This window comes from Pteronotus mesoamericanus, unplaced genomic scaffold (genome assembly GCF_021234165.1).
Source record: "Pteronotus mesoamericanus isolate MK-2021 breed Mesoamerican mustached bat unplaced genomic scaffold, CSHL_Meso_final scaffold_507, whole genome shotgun sequence".
Classification (NCBI taxonomy): domain Eukaryota; kingdom Metazoa; phylum Chordata; class Mammalia; order Chiroptera; family Mormoopidae; genus Pteronotus; species Pteronotus mesoamericanus.
In genome coordinates, this window is record NW_026555319.1 from 3,629,708 (window position 1) to 3,652,218 (window position 22,511).

Below are 22,511 nucleotides of genomic sequence, written 5' to 3' on the forward strand. Positions count from 1 at the left end.
CTACTCTATGTAAGTATCCAACCCAATTAACCGTTTCTCCATAAACAGACGTTTGTTTACATGTAGGGACACAGCTGTTTCTATTTTTCACCATTATAAACAACGCTGCCGTGAACATCCTGCCACTCCCGTTTCTGTGCAACTGCGTGACTGTCTCTGCGAGAGAAACCCTGAGAAAGCGGCGCGCTGGGTCAGAGGGTGCGCGCGCAGTTACACCTCGTTGCAGTCAGAGCCTTCCCACGTTCACGCTACGTCACCATCTCGGTCGGCAGCGGTGAGCAGTGCCTACTCCTCCAAACCGCTGCCCGCATTAGCCGGTACTGTTTGGTAACCTGACAAGCAAAAGTTCAGGTCACTGATCTTTTGGTTCCTACTTACTAGTTTCTTTTATATTTATTAGCCATTGGGTTTTTTAACATTAATTGTCCGCGTATCTCCTGCTCACTTTCTGCAGTCTGAGAACTCTTAGTTTGGTGGAAATGTCCACAGCACACGTGGCAGAGTCAACATGCCTGTCCTGACGCTTTATCTTTTCATTGACTATTTATGGTGTGTTTTGGTGTGTTCTGCTCTGCTTAACTCTTTAACGTATGGTGGGGTATTTTTTTGTCATTTATTTTTTAAATTTAATTTATTTATGTTTAGAGAGAAGACAAGGGAGGGAGAGAGGGAGAGAAACATCGGTGTGTAAGAGAAAGGCTGCCTCGCGCCCCGAAGCAGGGACCCCGCCCGCAACCCGGGCCTGTGCCCCAACAGAGGACAGAGCCGGCGGCCCTGTGGTTCTCAGGCCGGCGCTCGACCTGCTGGGCGACACCAGCCAGGCAATATGTTTTTTAATGGTTTCACTTTTTACATTTAACTCTGATTTATTTGGGGGTAAAGTCAATTTAGTTTTTTACCTAGTTCACTAAAATAAATTCCAACTAGCTATCTGATTATCTCATCTCTCCATTAACGGACAATACTTCCATTAACATATTAAGTCACAATATAAACGAGGGCCTGTTCTGGGGGCCTCATGCGTCCCTGACTCCCACCCCGTCCTGCGCCAGCGTCACAATGACTTAATAAGCGTGAGTTGTGAGGGACTGCGCTGTCTGGGTGTGGTTAGTCCCACCATTTTCAGAAACAGCTTTTAGAGTTCCTGTCTCTTTCTTCTTCCATGTGAACTTCACAGTCACACTGCCAGACCGCAGAAGAGCCTCCTCTGGCATTCTGACCGGGCGGCACTTGGTAACCAACGCAGGGAGCGCGGGCCGCCCACCCGGTCGCTCCCGACCCAGGCCAGTGTGTGCTTCCCAGGCACTCGAGCTGCTCCACTGAGAGTCAAGGAATCTGCAGCTGCGTGGTGTTCTGTGCGTTTCCTCACATAGGTCCTCTCCGTTTCTAATCATAGTACCTTCATTAACATTTAAAATTAATGTAAAAAGAAAATAGAGAAAGAGAAACCAGCAAGACAAACAATAGCACATAGTTACAGGCCCACATACAGGCACTCTCCACATTTTATTACGTTCAATGCCGCTCCACCCAGGCGATACAGCACCGTATTTGCTGTGTGTAACGCACACCCACGTCTTCGTGCACATTACACGCGGCATTATTATACCCACATACTGCATACACCTTTATTTCTTCCCTTAAAAATTTGGGCATCAAAGTGCGCAGTATACATGGCAAAATACAGAAACTGCCACCCTTACCTGATCAAAGTGGCTAAGTCACAAACCCAAACGAGGAGCTCCTACTGCACTCAGCACTAGAAACAACCACCTCCACGCACCCCACCCTTCCCTGGTTCCGTGACCCCCCCATGCGAAAAGGTAATTATGAGTAGGGTCTAATGTTCACCGAGGTTAAGATTTTTTTACGTCGAGAATTAAAAACCCTGCCCCACCGCATACGTCTACCTTAAAGAGGAAACACAGGAACAGAGGGCTCAGGCCAGAATATGCCCCTGGGTCAGGACACCAGGAACGGCTGCGGAGACGTCATAAAAGCCGGCCATGCCTGAGAACGTTTCTGGGTTCCTATGAAGACACTGGCAAGAGACCAGTGTGATTAACACCACTGTTAGTCATTTTCAAGGCCTGCCAGCGTCACACCCTCCTGACAGCGGAGTCGGAAGCTGCCTGGTGCACTTCAGAGACAGGTGACGTGCCCCAGGTAGCCGGGCGCCCCAGTGGACTTCAAAGCGCTGGTTCCTTCTCCCCGAGTCGCTGTGACTGATGAGCACCCACGGAACCTGTTCTCTGTTGAACAGGAAACCCCAAACCCCGACTTTGACTGTGACCAGCGTCATGGGGACCCTGGGAGGTTAAGTGAAGCCTGGAAGGCGCGTCTGCCGGGTCCTCGCCGCTCGGGCGGGAGGGCAGCTGAGGCTCTGCCGCGCCTGCGCTGTGCTCACTGGCGCTACGAGGGGGATCCTTTCGGGCTGCACGGGGCTGCGCGCAGCACGGATACCGCAGCAGGCTTATCTGGCCGAAGGACCACTGTCCTCGCGACACCATCCCGATTCGCCCGCTCACTTCGCTTCATCTGTGCTAATCTTGGGGCTGAGAATACAGCAGCGAACAAAACCAGGTCTCCAGCCTCACGGAGCTTGAATTCTAGGGGGAAAGTCAGGCAGACAGCCAAGCATGCGCTGCGTCAGGAATGCCTGGTGTGCGGAGCAGGGCGAGAGGGAGCCGCGAGGGGCTGTTTGCCTAGGGCAAAGGGGACGCGTGCGCAGATGCGGGCGTGACAGGCGCCGGAGGGATGCCGGCCCCTGCCTCCACACGCCGACCGAACGCTCTTGCCCAGGCTGCTGAGAACATCCACACTGTCAAACCCCACGGCCACTTGCAGGTCTCTTCTGACCAGAGCTCCCTGCGACCTCGGACGCCGCTCGCTGGCCCAGAGGCCTCAGCCACTCCCGGCCTTCCGGTCACTCGGGCTGCTCCTGTGCAGTCTCTCCTTGGCCAGCATTCCCTCCTCCCTCCCTCGGCCTCTAAACCCCCGGGACTGGTCCTGGGCTCCTCCCACCGGCTCCCCACCACGTGCCCCCCAAGATCGTACACATGCTGCCCCACTCCTCTCTGTGACCCCTGCCCGCCTCCTCCCCACCCAGTAAGCGGGAACCCCCGCCCCCCGTCTGGTCACAGCGCCCCCAGCTGGAGCCCCTTCAGGGCCCCCCTGCTCACAGACAGGACGGAGTCCCTCGACAATGGCCGAGGCAGAGCGCCCCCAGCTGCCCTCACTCACCTGGCTAATGCCTGCGCCTCCTGACCAGGGGCTTCCCGCAGTCCCCTCCTGGGCTGTGCCCAAGCTAAGTCCGCCAGCTGTGCCCCTCACAGCGCCCTGCGCCTGCCTCAGTCCGGAATGGCCCATTTTGCCTGCCGGCTGTCCCGACCACCAGGCTGCGCGTCCATGGGGAGTGGCCGTGCGGTTCTGCCCAGCAGCGCCCACCTGTGCCCAGCACGGCGCCACTGCTCCGGAGTGGAAGCCCCCACCTTCCCCCTGCACAGAGCACACACTCGTGAGAACGGTCCCCGTCCCCCGCACCAGCGCTGTGCCCGACCGGCCAAGCGGCCAAGCAGCCGGCCGTCTGCCAGACCACACCCCCGCTCTCCCTGCCTGGACCCCAGGTGCTCCCCTGGACGTGGACGGGAGTTTCTAGGGAGTTGGAGGGAGGGAGCACGTGGATGTGTTCTTGTCTGTTTGATCTTGGCTTTCGTTTCCTCCATCCCATACCCCTTCCCCTCCCCTCACCACTTAAACTCAGACAACACAACACATCTTTGAAAATGGACGGATTATCGCTTCTTCCAGGTTTGCTGCATTTTAGAGAACATGAAGGAGCAGCACAGATGAAGAGGAACGGCATGTCAGAGACTGAACGCGGCTGCACCCCGGGAGTCGGCGGGGCTGGCGCGGCGTCGTGACGTGGGGAGCAGGGACTGCAGGGTGGCCTCCTCTGCTCCACCAACTGTTTCCTCTCCCTGGCCCTCAGTTTCCCCTTTTTAGATGACAGAGACATGAATTAGCTTCTCCCTACTTCCTTCCCAGGTCTAAGCATCTTGAACTGTACCTGCCCCAGGAAGGGGCTGCGGGCACTGAAGACAGCTGAGGAGAGGGGCCGGGAGCGGGGGCTGGGCGCGCCCGCTGCCACTCCCGAGGTACAGGGCAGGAGGGGAGGGCCTGCGACGCCCCGCCACAGCCACAGGCCCCCGGCTTATCTGGGGGGGGGTTGGTTAAAAAGCATACAAACCAATAAAAAACTTCGCATAGCCCTCCTCACATCATAAAAATTCCAAAACAAAATCTGTTTTACCTTTGCCTGCTAAAGATAATCCCCCTTCCATCTGCCACTGAGAATCGGCTGTCACCCTAAATCTCTCCCGCTCCTCGCCCTCCTCCAGGCACGCCGCCGGCCTGCCCCCAGCGGGAGTCTGGGGCCAGGGGAGAGCGGGAGACCAACCCGCGAAGGCAAAGCCACTCCAGGCCGCCTCGGGCGCGCGCTCAGACACACCGCGTGTCTCTCCACCGACCCCACCGAGACGAAGCCCCCTGCCAACACTTGCCCCCGAAACATCTTTATCAGATTCAAAACACCTACATTTCCTCTTTGATATACTTATTTTCTCTGTCCTTCCTGTCCAAAAAAACAATTTGTTATTCATAAACTCAAACTGAAAAGCAGGGGTGGAAGATGGAGTTTCCGCTTACGGTCACGTCCCCTCTTCAGCGCCGCCCTACGAGCCCCGTGCCCAGGCACTTGCCACCCTCGTGCGGCCTGGGCGCTGCCACCGCCGCTCCCGGGGGCTGGCTCGCCTTACGCGCCAAGGCCGGGTAACTGCGATCTCATCCACCAGCCCTGCTTCGAAGCCCTTGGGGAAAACAGACAAAAATACAGTGACAAGATCTAAGGCACAAGTAATTTAACAAACTGCAGAGCAAAGAAAAATGCCAACGCAGAAAGTGACAGACATTTATTTTCTCACACCCCAAGTCCCTGCTATGTGGTCTCTCCCCTCCACATTCACAAACAAAACCAACAAATGGGCCGTCAGGAGCTTGCGGAATATAATTAATGGAACACTAATCCAAATGGCAAGGAGGTTTTGTGCTTCCTTATCTCGCAGATCTTTGGGGACTGACCTTTGGGGCCCTTTGGGGGCCTTTTGGGGGAAAGAGGAGGGAGAGGGTCACTTTTGAACAAAACCCGAGGCCAGCCATTCACACTGACCCTGCAGCTACAGAGTTCCAGAGTCTTCGTGCCCCGGCGGGGACCCGCTCCACTTGCCTGGCCCAAGGAGGGGGTGGCTCCCCTCTAAACACCCTGATTCCACGGTGGACGCCGGGCCCTGGCCACCGTGCCGGCCCAATGTCCTTGAGCCCCACCTACCGCCAGACTCGCGGGCCAGGCCGCCCTCCGCGGTGCAGGAGGCGCCCTCCAGTGGGGCAGGCGTGCAGGAGAGGGTGCCCCCCGCCGGGCGCTCCTGGTCACCTGGCACCTGACACTGGCCGTGGGACGGGGCCAGTGACGGTGTCCTCACCTGCCTACAGTGAGGCCTTGGGCTGACAGCGGCCTTTCTGAACTTCATTTTCTTTGGGAGAAAAAAAAAACCTGTCTCACAGGGCGGAGGTAAGAACGAAACGAAACGAAGCAGGGCGCTGAGGATGGACTGGCAGCGGCCGGAACCCTGGCGCGGCTCGGTGAGTGGCCTTGGGCGCTCGCCGAAGCCCCCGTGACGTTCAGCACGGCTCCGACTCTGTGCGGCGGTACCGCAGGGCTGCAGGCCTCTGGGCCCTGGCCACCGGGGCTCCCAGAGGTCGCTGGGGGCAAGGGGTGACCAGAGGCCCTCAAGAGCGGGAGGGAACGATCCCTCAGGATCCGACATGCGCTTCAGCGACGATGCAGTCCTGTCCCACCCCACCTGCCGCCCAGACACAAGCGACCTCCCTGTCTGGTGGGCACCTGACACTCTCCGCCACAGATGAGTGTCTGCATGACAGAAAACCCTGGTGGCTCTCCAACAGAACTGCGGTTGGGGGTCCCATGGTCTCCCGCCCCCTGCACTCGCAGCCCCGGGGCGGGGGTCCCATGGTCTCCCGCCCCCTGCACTCGCAGCCCCGGGGGGTCCCATGGTCTCCCGGCCCCTGCACTCGCAGCCCCGGGGGGTCCCATGGTCTCCCACCCCCTGCACTCGCAGCCCCGGGGGGTCCCATGGTCTCCCGCCCCCTGCACTCGCAGCCCCAGGGGGGGGTCCCATGGTCTCCCGCCCCCTGCACTCGCAGCCCCGGGGGTCCCATGGTCTCCCGCCCCCTGCACTCGCAGCCCCGGGGGGGTCCCATGGTCTCCCGCCCCCTGCACTCGCAGCCCCGGGGGGGGTCCCATGGTCTCCCGCCCCCTGCACTCGCAGCCCCAGGGGGGGTCCCATGGTCTCCCGCCCCCTGCACTCGCAGCCCCAGGGGGTCCCATGGTCTCCCGCCCCCTGCACTCGCAGCCCCGGGGGGTCCCATGGTCTCCCGCCCCCTGCACTCGCAGCCCCCGGGGGGTCCCATGGTCTCCCACCCCCTGCACTCGCAGCCCCAGGGGGGTCCCATGGTCTCCCGCCCCCTGCACTCGCAGCCCCGGGGGGGTCCCATGGTCTCCCGCCCCCTGCACTCGCAGCCCCGGGGGGGGTCCCATGGTCTCCCGCCCCCTGCACTCGCAGCCCCGGGGGGGTCCCATGGTCTCCCGCCCCCTGCACTCGCAGCCCCAGGGGGGGTCCCATGGTCTCCCGCCCCCTGCACTCGCAGCCCCGGGGGGGGTCCCATGGTCTCCCGCCCCCTGCACTCGCAGCCCCAGGGGGGGTCCCATGGTCTCCCGCCCCCTGCACTCGCAGCCCCGGGGGGGGGTCCCATGGTCTCCCGCCCCCTGCACTCGCAGCCCCGGGGGGGGTCCCATGGTCTCCCGCCCCCTGCACTCGCAGCCCGGGGGGGTCCCATGGTCTCCCGCCCCCTGCACTCGCAGCCCCGGGGCGGGGGTCCCATGGTCTCCCGCCCCCTGCACTCGCAGCCCCGGGGGGTCCCATGGTCTCCCGCCCCCTGCACTCGCAGCCCCGGGGGGGTCCCATGGTCTCCCGCCCCCTGCACTCGCAGCCCCGGGGGTCCCATGGTCTCCCGCCCCCTGCACTCGCAGCCCCGGGGGGGTCCCATGGTCTCCCGCCCCCTGCACTCGCAGCCCCGGGGGGGGTCCCATGGTCTCCCGCCCCCTGCACTCGCAGCCCCGGGGGGGTCCCATGGTCTCCCGCCCCCTGCACTCGCAGCCCCGGGGGGTCCCATGGTCTCCCGCCCCCTGCACTCGCAGCCCCAGGGGGGGTCCCATGGTCTCCCGCCCCCTGCACTCGCAGCCCCGGGGGGGTCCCATGGTCTCCCGCCCCCTGCACTCGCAGCCCCAGGGGGGGGTCCCATGGTCTCCCGCCCCCTGCACTCGCAGCCCCAGGGGGGGTCCCATGGTCTCCGCCCCCTGCACTCACAGCCCCGGGGGGGTCCCATGGTCTCCCGCCCCCTGCACTCGCAGCCCCGGGGGGGGTCCCATGGTCTCCCGCCCCCTGCACTCGCAGCCCCGGGGGGGTCCCATGGTCTCCCGCCCCCTGCACTCGCAGCCCCGGGGGGGGTCCCATGGTCTCCCGCCCCCTGCACTCGCAGCCCCGGGGGGTCCCATGGTCTCCCGCCCCCTGCACTCGCAGCCCCAGGGGGGTCCCATGGTCTCCCGCCCCCTGCACTCGCAGCCCCGGGGGTCCCATGGTCTCCCGCCCCCTGCACTCACAGCCCCAGGGGGGGTCCCATGGTCTCCCGCCCCCCTGCACTCGCAGCCCCGGGGGGGGGTCCCATGGTCTCCCGCCCCCTGCACTCGCAGCCCCGGGGGGGTCCCATGGTCTCCCGGCCCCTGCACTCACAGCCCCGGGGGGGGTCCCATGGTCTCCCGCCCCCTGCACTCGCAGCCCCGGGGGGTCCCATGGTCTCCCGCCCCCTGCACTCGCAGCCCCAGGGGGGGTCCCATGGTCTCCCGCCCCCTGCACTCACAGCCCCGGGGGGTCCCATGGTCTCCCGGCCCCTGCACTCACAGCCCCAGGGGGGGTCCCATGGTCTCCCGCCCCCTGCACTCACAGCCCCAGGGGGGGTCCCATGGTCTCCCGCCCCCTGCACTCGCAGCCCCGGGGGGTCCCATGGTCTCCCGCCCCCTGCACTCGCAGCCCCGGGGGGTCCCATGGTCTCCCGCCCCCTGCACTCACAGCCCCCCCAGCTGCCAAGGCGGCAGGGGGACCAGTTAGGCAGTCGCCCTCGCCACCAGCTCCCGCGTGGGCTCCGCCACATCCCTCCTCAGGCACCGCTCAGTCAGGCTGGCGATGGGAAGCCCGCAGGAGGGGACACGGGGGGCGCTGGGGAAGGGCCAGCCCTGCCGGCGCCCAGGCCTGTGGGCTCGCGTGTCTGGTGTGTAGCTCAAGGTCCGCGACTCCGTGACTGCAAGAGTGAAAAGGCTCACGAACGTCGCGGGACGAGCAACGGCCACCCCAGAGGCCAGGAGGCCGGCTTTCCAGCGGCTAGAGCCACGAAAATGGGAAGGGCCAACTCCTTGGCTCTTTATAAGGGACAGGTAAGTACTTTGATTAAAAACAAAAACAAAAACAAAACCCCTGCAATCACCCCCTGCCCCCGCCCCCAGCCAGGGAGCAAATGCGTTCCCCGCAGGCCAGGGCGCGAAATGGCCAGCAACACCCCCGAGAGCCCGCAGGGTCAGGCCGTGCGCTTGGGGTGGGGGCGGCCAGTGTCCAGCTCCTGTCCTCGGCGCCTCAGAGGCCCGTGGGGAAGACAGGGTGCCCGGGCTCCTGTGGAGGGTGCGGCAGAAACACGGACAGGCGCTCCGGGGGCGTCTTCCTCCAGCCGGATGCCCGCCACCCCCCAGGGTGGGCAGGGCTGGACGGGATGGAAGGGAGAGAGGAGGGTTTCTCTTGAGCAGAAGGAATCGCAAGGTCTTTCTCAAAATACCAGCGGTTTGGCTCTGGGTGCCCCCCCCCCACCCTTGGCTTTGATAAGAGAAGTTGAGATAAGAGCCTCGGATTGTTTGGAGCCTTAAGGATCAAAGTCTCAGCCTCACTGGCTGTCCTGCGATGGAGCTATGGCAACGCCGGCTCCTCCGCGGCTGCCGCCTGTGCTCTGTGTGATTTTCTGAACCTGTGATGCAAACAGGCGATGGACGAGGGGGAAGAGCTAGTGTGTCGCTCCAGTTTCTGAGGAAAGCAGAACGAGAAAGCGGGGAGAGACAGAGACAGGAGAAGAAGGGGAGAGCGTTCAGAAAAGGGAAGTTCTGGAAAGCTACCTCTTGCACTGTTATTCGTGGTTTGACTACATAAAATGGAAATCTCTTCTAAATCAAAACAGCAATAGGCAAAAGTGGAAGAGAAGCACCAAATGGGGAGCGGGCAGAACCTGAGCGTCTAAGGGGCGCCGCAGAGTCTGTCAGCTCCCCGAACAGCAGGAGGCGCGTCTTCACAGCGAAGAATCACACTGAGCATCGCTGCGAGTGGGTGACCGGACTCTGGCACCGCTGATGTGACGATCTGGGGAGCACACTCCCCAAAACACTGCACCCAAACCTAACCCAGTCTCCTGGGCCTAACATGTGGTTTACAGGAAACCCAGGGGACAGAGGAACGTGTCAAACGCAACAAGAAAACAAGGGCAGGACACGGGACATTCTTCAAGGCGGCTGGGCGGCTGCTTCGAAAAGTCAGTGCCAAGGGGACGGCAGAAGCATTATTCTAGGTTAAGAGACACAGCAATGCCACTGTTTTGCCTATCAGATTAACAAAGATATTTAAAAGCACAGTAATAATAGTATACACTTTTTAAAAAAGGGACAGCCAGGCCCTGGCTGGGTGGCTCAGTTGGTTAGAGCAACATCCCAGCACTCGAAGGTTGTGGGTTCAATCCCTGGGCAGGGCACATGCAAGACTCAACCAATGAGGGCATCAATAAGAGAAGCAACAAATCGATGTTTCTCTCTCTCTCTCTCAAATCAATTAAAAAAAAACAAAACAACAGTGATCTATTAAAAAAATTTTTAAAATAAAAAAAGTACAGCTATTTTGAAAAACAGTCTGTTGGTTTCTTATAAAGTTAAACATACACTTATATATGACCCAGCATTTACCTGAAATGAAAACATACGTTTGCACCAAGACTTGCACGTGAGCGTTCATCACAGCTCGGGGCAATCAAAGGGAGGCGGGCCAAATGCGCATCAACAGGTGAACGGACCAAACCAATGGCGGTGCCCACACTCGGCAGAACGTTGACTGCTGATACAGGCAGCAACACAAGCGAATCCCAAGAACATGCCGAGCAAAAGAAGTTCAGCAAAAGGGTACACAACGTATGATTCCATTTATACAAAACAGAAGGCGAGACAGGTGTAACGTACGGCGAGAGCGCGGATGGGGGCGGGGCGGGGGGGTGACACCTGGGACAGCCCCGGGGAACCTTCTGGAGTGCTGAGAATGCTCTCTCTCCTGACTGTGGTGGTCACGCGTGTGAAATGGTTTTGCATTTGTCAAAGCTTCAGAGCTGTGCATTTTAAAAGGTGACTCTTATCGCTTACATATTACACCTCAATAGAGCTGATTTAAATGTTAACATTACGGTAATGATGGCCAGCGCTGGGGCGGGGGGAATGGCCCCCCCCAGCTCCTGCTCGTGGGAACAGCAACTGTTGGAACTTTCTTTTGGTAGCAGCGTTGTTGGGATATAATTTACACACCATACGACTGCCCGTTCAAAGTGTGCAGTTCAAGGTCACAGAGGGTGCAACCAGCACCACAATCGTTTGAGGACATTTTGTTCACCTCAAAAGACATGCCGTCCCCCTTAGTCACCCCCTCCAAACCCTGGACAACTGCTAATCCCCTGTCCGTCTGTCTGCGTGTGTGCCCAGCCCGGGCGTTTCGTGCCATTGGAATCACATAATATGGGTTTTCTTATGACTGGCTTTTCCACTTAATGTTTCCAAGGTTCATCCATGTGGTAGTGAGTATTCCATTCCTTTTTATGGCTGAATAATAAGTGCATTGTATGGATAGATCACATTTTGTTTATTTATTCATTAGCTGATGGGCGTTTGGGTTCCTTCCACCTTTTGGCTGCTGTGAACAATGCTGCTGTGAACATTCGAGTACAAGTTTTTGTATGAACATAAGCTTTTGTTTCTCTTAGGTAAACACCTGGAAGCGCCATCTCTGGGCAAGCGGTTCCTCTCTGTTTAACTGCTGAAGGGACTGCCAGGCAGCCGTCCACGCCCCAGCTGCCCTGCCTCACGCTCCCGCCGGCCGCGCAGGGCAGCCCCGGCCTCCCCCGTGCTTGCCAACGTGGCCCGCATGCCAGCTTGTGAAGCAGCATCTCCGCGGTTTCTGTCCCTCTTTTTTAAAGATTTTATTTATTTATTTTGGAGGGGAGAGAGGAACATGGATAACAGTTGAGATAACTCACTACCTTTGGACTAGCCTCCAGGTTTTGATTTTCATTTCCCTAATGATGAATGACGTTAAAGGTCTTTTCATGTGTTTATTGGTCACCTTTGTATCTTTGGAGAAATGTCTGTTCAAGACCGTTGCCAGTTTAACTCGGTTGTTTGTCTTTATTTTTGAGTTGTATAGTTCCTTATACATTCTGGATATACATCTCTTATTAAATATATGATTTGCAAATATTTTCTCCCATTCTGGGGGCTGTCTTTTCTAATTGGGACAATTTTTGAAAACCAGTCTGGCAACATACATCAAAGATTTCAGCATAAATACTCTTTGATCTTACAGTTTTACTTTTAAGAATTCATCCTCAGAAAATAATTAAAGTGGAATGAGAAGCACTATAAACAAGAACATTCATCAAAGTATATTTAAACTGAATCTCAAGCCTTACCTTATACCATATACAATAATTAACGCCAAATGAATCATAGTCCTAACTCTAACAGCTAAAATTACAAAATTTCTTGAAAAAAAAAAAAACCACAGAAAAAAAATCTTAAGAGACCTTGGGTGAAGATTTAAATAGGACAAAAAAATTATGGCTATAAAAACCCCACAGACACATTAGATTTCATCAAAATTAAAAACTTCAAAAGACAATTGAAAATGATAGTGCAGGTATATTTTTTACCTAAATAGGTACAGAAAAAAGTAAAAAAGACACAGTAACAAAATAATAGGGTATATAATTCCAAAAACAGTGCTTTAGGTGATTCTGCTCTTTTCTTTCTTTTTGAAATGACTGAATCCTCCATTTCCATATAACAAGGAGAACCGTCACAAAACTATGCCCACTTTGAAAAAAGGAACAGTGAATTTCCACTTCAAAATTAAAATGTTCAGTTACCCAGCGGATACAGTTTACCATGTTGATTTGGAGTTACTTTTTTATTTGCCACATTTCAGAGATAAGAATTTTTTAAGAGTTTAATATCTTTGCCCTTTCACATGATTTGCTGGTAATTTCTATCATGCATACAAGTTAATCTTGTCAACAAACCTCAGTAACACAATTGGGTAAATGATGGCTTCCGACCATTCTGCAAGAGAAGCGCACGGGTACAGCGCTCTCTTGCAACTCTGTGGAGCTCAGCTTAGTTGTAGAGAAGTAAATACAAACAGTTCAGGACAGAGAATGAAGGTCTGTGCGCATGCCTCAGAGGAGAGTCTCTAAACCCTCCCCAAGTTAACTGCTCTTGTTTTACACTCAATTTAACAAGTTACGCAAACCACCAGAAACGGAGAGGCACCAGACAAAAAAGGGCAGCAAGAGGCCAGCCCTGCCGAGCGAGCAGCAGCCGCCCAGCCGCCTGGGGAGCCGCCCGGCGAAGACCCGGACACCCAGCTCACCCCGGAGCCCGGGGCCACGGGCCCGAGACGCAAGGGCACCGGAGCAGCACAAGGCTGTCACGGGGTGACTATGATGATACAACATAATATTCAGAAGAACTAGGTTTCTAAATAATCACAAGTCTATTATCGTCAATGTGTTCAAGAAGCAGTGAAGGTTACCGTGCATGTGAGGGAGATTCCACTTTCCATCAATAACGGCTAAGTCTACAAAAGGTATGACCAACGAAATGAACAGGGGTGACCTGGAAAATGGGCTTATGGCAAGAGAAGCTCTATTCCTTAAGAGAGAGGCAAATAAATAAGGCATTTTTGCAAACATTTTAATTGCTATACAACTTCAATGACACAAAACTCAAAGGACTGAACAAAAGGAGCGATTTAGAAGCATTGCTAGATTCTTATGCGCCCCTCAAATCATACGATGTGGGTGTGACAGTCAGAGACAAGACTGTCTCTGTGGTTAAGGCCACTATAGGTGACCGCCCTCCCAGCAGGCTCTGTCCACACACGTAACCTCCTCCTGCCTTTACAGCTCCATCCGTGAGAAAACGCACTTTGACTTGGCTGTCTGGGGCCAGGGTCTTAAAGAAAATTTTTTTTTGTTTCTCCTAAGCTCTTCAAATGCCCTTCTGCAGCCGCAGCTGCACGTGGAGAGCTGTTCAGTCAGATGCAGAGGCCCGGATCCCCCCGCAGGAGGGACGGAGCCCGGGCCTGCCCTTCGCCGCCGGGCTCCTGCACGCGCGAGGCCGGGGCTCCCACGAGGACAGCTGGCAGGACTCATCTGCCCCCACAAATATGAAAGTGAGTGCAGGGCAGAGGTGAGACAGCGCGACCTCAGCCAGCACCAGAAAGGACCCGACCGCCGGGTCTGCGTCCCGCCTGGAGGGACTGCGTCTGGGAGCCCCGCCAGGGGACTCACTCGCCCCACGGACTGGCGCTCTAGCTTGAAGCATCACACACATGACAGGGGCAGATGCCAGGCCAAAAGGTCAGCAGGAACGTCCGCCGCAACAACAGGCGGGGAGCCTGGCCAGAGCAGGTGGTCTCCTGTACTGGCAGGCGGTGCCAAGTGGGGCGAAGGGCACGAGCAGGCAGCCCGGCTCCTCCAGGCTCCCTGCCAGGGGCCCAGACAGCAGCCGCCCAGCTCGGGGCCAGGAGTGGCCCGGGATGCCCACTGACCGGGAGACGGCTGTCTATTCCCCAACGGTCACCTCGCCGCCTCAGATGTGGCGAGCACACAGGACAGAGGAAAGCGGGTTCCCCCCTCTGGGCCACGCAGCCCTCCTCTGGCCTCCCCCGGAACGCGGCTGAAGGGGAAGAGAGACGCAGCCAGTTTCGGAGCCCCAGCGCGGTTCAGACCAACCGCCTGGCGCTGTATCCAAAACAATGATGGCTTTGTGAGGAGACTGCCACAGCCCGCGAGAGCCAGCTGAGAAACCTGCCCTCCTCCACTCATGCCTGACCCCGGTCCCCATGACCCTGAGACATCGCATTAACAAAGGAGAGGTGACCCACGTGAAAACCAGCATCAGTCAACCCACGACGTGGCTCCTTCCTGGGGGCCGAGCCCCAGTGCCCGGCCAAGCCCCACGGGCGGGGTGCCAGTGGCCTTAGCCAACAGGGAGCAAAGGCCGCCATGTCAAGCCTTTCCCCAGTGCTGCTGGGTCAACTTTCTAGTCAATCTGCAAAGCAGCGCACTCCGGGCCTCAGCGAGAGCCCCTAAGCTGGAGCGGCCGCGCCCAGCTCCACCAGAGCCGGAAAGCTGCTCCCCAGGGCCCCTGGGGACAAGCAATAAAGAACTCTCTGCGGAAGAACTGGGTGGGGGGCACCAGCAGGTGCCAGTGCTTCTCACACACCTGTCCCGTTCCCTTCATCCCTGCAAATCGGGCCGTCACCTCAAAGCCAACACACCCACGGCTCCAAGGAGCCAGCAGCAAGCGCCAGAACAGAGATAAGTGAACGAAGTTATCGGCCGAAAGGCAGCTGGCTACCCAGGGGCCAAGCCAGCCCGGCTGGGCTCAGCAGGCACCCCCCCGGCTGCTCAGGGGAGCCTGTGGAGAGGCTGCAGGTGAGTCCCAGTACCCCCTGCCTCCTGGCTCTCAGGACCTGTGCCAGGACAGCGCCAAGGACAAGCCAGAGGGCCAGCTGATGACCGGGTTCCTTGCTTTTCACAGGAAGGCCTTCCTCCCACAGAACAACACCTGCAGCCAAGGTTTCTCTTGGAGAAAAAACCATGAATTCCAAAGCTAATGGGAAATGGCATCCAGTCTGATAAAGGGGTGGCCAGCCCGAGAGTGCGGGAGGAGGCCAGGGCAGGCGGTGCCGGGCTCGGACAGGGAGCCCTCGGCAAGGAGCTCCCAGCTGGGATGAGGCCGCCAGACGCGGGCCGGGGAGCGGGGCCTGATCCAGCCTTTACAGCGCGACCACACGCCACAACTAAGCAAGCCGAGGAGCGAGGCGCCCTTGTAACAAAGCCGGCGGCCAGCACCCCTGGCCTCGGCGAGACAGGGAGCACTTCAGTCCTTTTCCAGGGAGCCCAGTCCGCTCTTCGCTGCACGCATGCGGGCGCCCCCGCACGGCGCTCTATAACCGCCGGAGCGCACGGCGCACCGCTGCCCCGCACGCGGGATCGCCACAGCGCGCACTCACAGCCAGGGCCAGGGACGCGCCGGCCCTGCCTCTGCGACAGCAGAAAGCCAAGGGGGGCATCCACCTGCTCACCCCCCGCCCCCCACAAAGCCTGGCCTCCCAGGCAGGCCTGCGGCCAGCACGGCCCAACAGGGACATGCAAGCTCAGAGCTCAGTCCAGGCGTGCGCGCTGCCGCTGGCCCGTGTCAAACACCGCCCATCGCACCCCTACCCCTCTGCAGGCCACAGGGGCACGTGTGACCATGCAGGGGGGTGTCCGATCAGCAGCCGGGGGCACCAACAAAGGCTGGTCTTCCACTGCAGGCCTGCTCACCACCCTCCCCCCCACACCCCTCGTGAAGGGGGTGGGAGGCCGTGACAAGGCAGGTGGGGCCCGGGGTGGCCATGCCATCTGCTGCTTTTTCTCAAGAGTCCTGCCAGAAGGTTCTCGAGGGAAAGGGTGATTTCTGTCAGGAAGAAGGCGGCGGCACAGGGACATTCTCAGAGAAAGTAGCCAACCTAGGGCACAGGCACAGAGATGAATGGAACAGTGGCCCAGAAACACCTTAAAGTTACCCCAAAATGCCATGAAGTACTCTCAATAACCAACAGAGAGGGGTTAAATAAGTAACAGCACAGCCACACAATGAAATACTATTCAGTCCCTAAAAAATATTGCAGATAAACATTTGGGAGCTTGGGAAGGTGTTCACAATCTATTAAATGGGGGAAAAATACACTCACCATGCCAAAAGGAAAAAAAGAAAAAAAGAGGAAAACAAACAAAACCCATAAGGTCTGGCAGGACAAACGCTAGGGAACGGACACTGTTATCTCTGGGTGTTAGAGTTCTGGTTTTTTTTCCCCTGGAAGGAGGCCTGGAAATACAGGCAAATTCCAAAAAGTAAGTCCTAAACTTAGAAGAATAATTCCCCACTTTTTCAGTGCACACGTCTGGGCAGAGGAAACACTACACCGCTATCTAATAAATCTATTTCAGTCTGTCTCAGAAGACGTTTTGGCATTTAGGAACTGTAACAGCAATACCCTTCCAGGTCAGACCAAATACGGACGGAAAATCCAGGAGCTCGACAGGGAGGGAAGCGCGTGCAAAGCGGTCGCACATGCCACACTTGTGTGTGTGAGTGGGGGGCTCTAGGGCGGGCCCAATCCTTCCTTCTGAACCACCGCATGCGCGCGTGTGTGCACACACAGGCCTGCAATGTAAGGTCAAGTATAGGGGTTAGAAACTTTCAACGACAGCCAGGAGAGACACCTCCGCAGTCTAACTTTCAGTTATAATTTTGTTTCTGTTATAAGCAAATCAACTGTCTGGAGTTAAGTCTGATTACTATCCCTTTCCTTCACCCCAGAATCAGTCCATGAAATAGCCCCACCCTGGTCAAGCAGGGTGGTGAAGTTAAAAGCTAATAATAGCCTGAAATGGACTGTACGGCTCAGAGTAATCTAGGGTCCAAGAGTTTCACAAAATGGAGAATGAACCCTCCACTTCCAAGACAAGATTATTTACTTATTTACTTACTTATTTAATCTTCACCCAAGGATATGTTTTCATTGATTGGGAAGAGGGGGAGAGAGAGGGATAGACAGCCAGGCAGGCAGACACTGACGTGAGAAACATCGATCAGCTGCCTCCCATTCACACCCTGATCGGGTATTGACCTGCAGCCTTTGGTGTTCGGCGCACCGGATGACACTCCAACGAGGCCACAGGGCCAGAGCAAGACAGTATCTAAACCGCTGCCCAGGTTCCCCGTAACTCAGGGTAACTGTCCTCTAGCAGCATTGCACACTTCGGAGGTTTACCAGGCAGTCTTAGATTTTCTATCTAGAAAATTACAGTCCTGTGACTTGAAACAGAGCCTGGGGCAGAAGATACACTAAGAGCGAGAACAACTAAAAAGATTTTTCTTGTGCCTGTGGCAAAGAGCACAACATACTCCCTTATCTCTTAGGATAAGACTCACTTCTAAACTAAGTCCAACCTAGATTAAACTCATTTCCCCAGAATACCTCCCACTTAATACCTGAACTCAGACAGGACATTACGGATTGAACCAAAACTTAAGAGTTCACATACAAATTCAGATTTCTTCCAACTTCTCAAACAGGCCAGACCTTGTAAGGATCCCCAAAGACCAAGGGTCACCGAGGCTGAGTGACAGCCGCCCCCCTAGACCAGGCCCGCGCCCTGCAGGTCCCCACAGGCCCACTGCTCCCTGCCGCCTTCCACCCCGAGACCGGGTTGGCGTCAGCTGAGGCTTGCCTAGTTTTCACAACAAAGAAACATTTCTGTCAGCATGACTCTATCAAAAGGCAGAAAGTAAAAGGGGGCAAAAGTCCTCCCAGCTTTTCCTACCAACGGCCCCCTCCATGTCCTGGCCCTGGTGGGCATTTGAGTGTGTGACCCCCTGACAACGTGGAGAGGAAAAAGGTCTTAAAAGGCTCACCTTACAGAGGTGACCCAGCAGCCCAGCGGGCAGCTGGAAGGGCAGCTCCTGAGCGGGTTTTAACCTGGAGGAAATGCGCAGGGCAGGCCGCTTGGCCGGCCCCCCTCACTCGCCGTGCGCCGGAGACCGGCAAGGCAGGCCGTCACGGAATTCCCAGACACCAACACACTCAGGGTCTTCAAGACCACAGGGTCCTGTGCTTCTCAAGTCAGACTCCCCAGTTAGTGTTGAAAACCTATGCTGTTTTTGAACACTTTTTTAACTAACAGCCTTATTGAGGAGACATAATTTACACATCGTGAAATTCACCCCTTAAAAATGTTTGCTGGTTGTCCTGGCCTGTGTGGCTCCGTTGGTTGGAGCATCAACCCACAAACCAAAAGGTCACAGGTTTGATCCCCGGTCAGGGCACAAACCTAGGTTGTGAGTTCGGTCCCTGAAAGGGGCGCATGTAGGAGGCAACCGATCGATGTTTCTGCCTCACATCGATGTTTCTCTCTCTCCCTTCCCTTCTCTCTAAAATCAATAAGCATGTCCTCAGGTGAGGATTAAAAACAGAGGGAGGGGGAATGAGGGAGGGATGGAGGGATGGAGGGTACAAGCGTTCACTGGTGTTCGTATAGTCGGAGCTGTGCGACTACCACCCCCTTTAACATGAGAGCATTTTCACCACTCCCTCAAACAGCCCCACCGCCAGGAGCAGCGACTGCGCTCGCCCCGTCCCCTGGCACCGCTCCTCCACTTCCTGTCTCACAGGTTTGCCTAACCTGGGCCTTTCATGCGGGCGGCTACCGACAGGTAACCAGGTAACCTTCGTGTCTGGCTTCGCTCACGCAGCCTCGCATTCTCAAGGGCCAGCCACTCTGCAGCACGGGCCACTACTTCACCCCACAAGTTGTTTTCAGTGTTTTTTTAAAGTATTCATTTGTCCATGATGAAGCCACAGTGGTCATTCTTCAAATAAACACACTCCCCCCGTTTTCCAGACAAGCGAGACTGCAGCAGGGACGGGGACCAGAGGGCGCCCCGCTGCCTCCTAACCAAGCGCCGGCGGGGGCGTGCGGATGGGCAAAGCAACGCCACTCGTCCACTTTTTTTTTTTTTTTTTGAAGATCATTATTTTCTACAAAAACCTGTTATTTTTTAAATGCTTTCATAGTATTTTAAGTTTTCCTCCGTTTTCACTCCTAATATCGTAAATATCAATGGCTAAAACACACGAAACAAACGCTATTTGGGGCCCTCGCTATCGGAGCGGGTGAAGGGGTCCCACACCGAGACCAAACGGCGTGAGAGCCGCTGTGGCAAAGCGTTTCAGAGGGTGACGCAGAGGGTGACGCAGAGGGTGACGCAGAGGGCGTCGCGCCCCGCCCCTCGCACGTCAGCACGCGAGATGCTACCCAGAGGTCGCTCTGTCACTGGTCCTTTTTGGTTTTGGAGAGATTTACATCCAATAAAATGCACACATCTTCTATCATTCAATGACTTCTGACAAATTTTGTAGCCAGTCACCTACGAAGATAAAACACTACCCGCCTCACCCCCGAAATTCCCCTCCCCGCCCCCGGCCAGTCCCCTCTCAACCCCCTCGGCGGCAGGGCTGGCAGTGGTGTCTCTCCACGCGCCAGTCGCGCCCACGCCAGAGTCTCATGCACGTGCAATCAGTACACCCTCTCCTAGGTAAGACTTGTTTGCTTATTTCACTCAACACAATGTCTCCGAGATGCACCACGTTGCTGCACATACCAGCAGTTTGTTCCTTCTTATTGCTCAATGCAAACTGTTTCTAAGGCATTATCTCTCAAAAAACAAAAGGCCCATAAAGAAAAATAAGGCCGGTAGCCATGATTCTAGCCAAACCCCTCCTCTCTTGGCCCTGCCCCCGCTTGCTCCGGGAAGGGCAGCGCGGTGTAGAGGGGCTCAGGGACAGGTGGCCAACCCGTGGGCCGTCCTGTGTCAGCCAAACCGATCATCTTTCCACCACATCCACCGCCTGGTCTCACCGTGCAAGGAAGAGCCCACCCGAATCTCTAAGAGACACAACAGGACATAAAAAGTCAATACCCAAATAACAAAAGGATTAGGCTTCCCTCAAAGACATGTCTGTCAATGAGGGGATACACAAAATACTAATACAATGGAATGCTGTTCAGCAATAAAAAGGAATAAAATACTGATAAGCACCCCAGTCATGGATTAACCCCGAAACATCACACTAAGTGAAAAAAGCCAAACAAGGAAGTCCACGTATAATAAGATTCCGCTTATGTGAAATGTCCACGGGCAGAGAAAGCAGACCGGAGGCTGCCTGGGGCTCCGTGGGACCTGGGGTCGACCACAGAAGGGCGCGGGGGCCCTTGGCGGGGCGACAGAGCCCAGTCGCGCAGCTGGCCTGCAGTCACTGACCGCACAGCGGGACACTCGCTGACCTGCGTCCTGAAAATGGGGGCATTTTATGACGGGTAAATCACACCGGAACAAGGCTGCTAAATAACAGCAACTTGTCGGTACAAGTCCTGGAAGGGCCCTCCTCCAAGGCAGGAAACCTGTTTAATAATTTACAAAACAAAGGAGTCAATTTAGAAGACTCTGCTACTCAACTAGAAAGTAGTCGTTTAAAAGAGTAAACTAATATAGTCATATACGGTTTTAAGAATTCATTGCCAGGGTTTCATTTTAATAGACAAAAGGATTTATAAATTAACTCTAAAGCTCGGTATCAAGCAACCCAGGCAGGTCCCACAGGCAAGGCAGTTCGTTTGCAAGTGGGCCAGTTACCGCGTGAGCATATGAAGAGGTTCTATAGAGTTTATTGTTGTTGGTTTTTTTAAAGCTAGAAATATTGGGTAAATGTCAGAAAACTAGGTTAATCCCCTTACATTCTACATAAGAAGCTGCTGCTTGTTTTGATGACTGGGTTGGTCTCCTGGGGACCCCCCGAAAGAGGCCCTCAGGCTGCAGAGCAAAGGGGTCGCAACCAGCTTTCCAAACGGGCCCCCCGCTAGGAGAACAGTGGTTCTCAACGGAGTCTCTGCACTGCAGCACCCCGTGCCGCGCGCACCCCCCCCCCCCGAACGGAGGCCCCAGGGCTCTGTCCCCGGCCCAGCCCTCCTGCTGGCCCTCTTCGAGCTCTCGCTTAGCCTCCCCCTTGGCTGTTCCTCCGTCGGGTTCTCTCCTTCACTTCTGAGACTCAACAGCCAACGACAAGGCCCTGTTTCTGAAGGTATTGATCCAGACAATGGATACTGTTCTGGAGCTGCCGGAAGAACCCTTCCCTGCTGCCTCCTTCTAAAGAGTTTTCTGATGAGGTGGCCTCACCCCGAGCACAGCAGGAACGCTGGCCGGGCGGGGGGGGTGGGGTGGGGGGCACCTGCAGGGCGCTCGAGGCCGGCCGCAGCTCCAGCACCGCCAGTCTCCACGGAGCACAAACACCACGCGGGGCATACGATACTGTCTGCTTCACCAGAAAAATCACCACTTCCTGAAAGCCAGCTCGACACCCCAAAACCTCCCCCCCCAGGTAGCCCCTCATGAGGCACGGCCGACGTCGGGGGGCAGACGGAGCAGCGGGCGCAGGAGAGCCCAGGGTGCCGACTGCTCAGGGCTCGGTGGGGACGGCTCCGGCCACAGCGCTGCCCCCACACGGACGCCCCCCGCAGGCCCTTCTCAGGGCAGCTGCCACAGAGCAGCTCCGGCCGTGGGGCGGCCCACGGCAGCCAGTTTGGGGCGCAGGGCAGCGGTGGCCACGCAGACGGCTGGGCGCTGTCGGCGCCCTCACGTCAGTCATGGTTCCCAGGGCCCAGGCCGAAACCTCGGAGTCACTGCTCACGCCTTTTTCCATCCCACGTGTCTGATGCACCAGAAAGTGTAAAAGCTGCCCGGACTCATCCGCTTTCATCACCCCCACCGCTGCCGTCCTCGCCTGCGATCGGTGCCAGGCGCCTCCCCGCCGCCCTGGGGCCTCCTGCCCTCGGGTCTGCTGAGTGGCCTCAATGAGCCACACTCCCCGGGGCGAGGGGCGCGCTCGCCCGGCTCCTCGCCAAGGCCAGCAGGGCCCCATCCGCCTCGGTCTCCCCGGCCGCTCGCCCTGCCCTCCGTATTCCGTCCGTGCCTTCCTGGGGCAATGCCTGGCCAAAGCCGTCCCCTGGGGCTCTGCCTCGGGCCCTTTCACTGCCTGGACTGATGACCTGCTCAGGTTTCAGCTCGACCCGAAATGTCGCCTCCTCAAAGGACCTCTGCGATGAGCTGGAGTGCCCGCCCACTCCCACGCCGTCCCCGGCCCTCTTCCTCTTGCTGTGTGCCCTTCGCTGTGCACACAACATAAATCTGCGTCGCTCACCGACTGCCCTACTAGAATACAAACTCCATGAGGGGAAACGACACATACATCCTGTGTATGACACTGTCCCCAAAGGCTACAGGACTGTCTGGCACACCCAGAACCCTGAGAACTTCCGAAAGGCGCACGCGCCTGTGTGAAGAACGGCTAGTCCGAAGACAGGGCCGA

The 22,511-nt window shown here is 57.0% G+C and overlaps 1 protein-coding gene across 1 annotated transcript in view; it reads right to left on the reverse strand.

Annotated features, from left to right (window-relative positions):
* The window catches only part of MLXIP (MLX interacting protein), a 48,903-nt gene that overhangs the window by 19,389 nt on the left and 7,003 nt on the right, over positions 1–22,511 (reverse strand). The gene's annotated exons all lie outside the window — the stretch shown is intronic.